The sequence below is a fragment of the Pteropus alecto genome, unplaced genomic scaffold (assembly GCF_000325575.1).
Source record: "Pteropus alecto unplaced genomic scaffold, ASM32557v1 scaffold20, whole genome shotgun sequence".
Classification (NCBI taxonomy): domain Eukaryota; kingdom Metazoa; phylum Chordata; class Mammalia; order Chiroptera; family Pteropodidae; genus Pteropus; species Pteropus alecto.
This window is the reverse complement of record NW_006436298.1, coordinates 12,847,879-12,848,406: the sequence shown is the minus strand read 5'-3', so window position 1 is coordinate 12,848,406 and position 528 is coordinate 12,847,879. Positions and strand designations below refer to the sequence as shown.

Sequence of the window (528 nt, the reverse complement as noted above, 5' to 3'; positions counted from 1 at the left end):
CTCCTGAGGCTGCCAGAGGCAGCTTCTTTATTTCTCCCATTCCACCTCCCAACATCCAGGGTTCTGACCTGTAGTAGTTCTTATGCGCAGATCCAACCTCAGACGTGCTGGTGTGCAGTTGGGTGTTTTTTGTTGAGTTTTAGATGTTCAGCTTATTGTTGTTCCAAGGGGAGAGATCTGGGGAAGTCTCTCACTCCGCCATGTTTCCGAAAAATCTCTTAAAAATGTTTCTTAAAATCTGACTTCATACCAGCTTCCTGGCCATCTTCTTTCTTCTAATCAAAAAGAAATTGCTAAATCTGCCCAAAGGCCCATTTAGGGATCATTCACACTGCTCTCAACTTGCATCTGAATCCCGGCAGCCAGAATTCCGGCCGCCGAGCCCTGCTGCGACGTAATGAAATCCGCGACAGCGCAGCATCCAAGCTCCGCACCAGATTGCACTCTCCAGCCGGCTCGCGGGGTGCAAGAAAGAAACAGCCTTTCTTGGCCAGCCGTTCCGGCTCCTGTCCTGTCCAGCAGCGGCGG

At 50.9% G+C, this 528-nt stretch overlaps 1 protein-coding gene across 1 annotated transcript in view; it reads right to left on the bottom strand.

Moving 5' to 3' along the window:
• Window positions 1–528, bottom strand: part of JMY (junction mediating and regulatory protein, p53 cofactor) — a 79,341-nt gene that overhangs the window by 50,324 nt on the left and 28,489 nt on the right. The window lies entirely within an intron of this gene.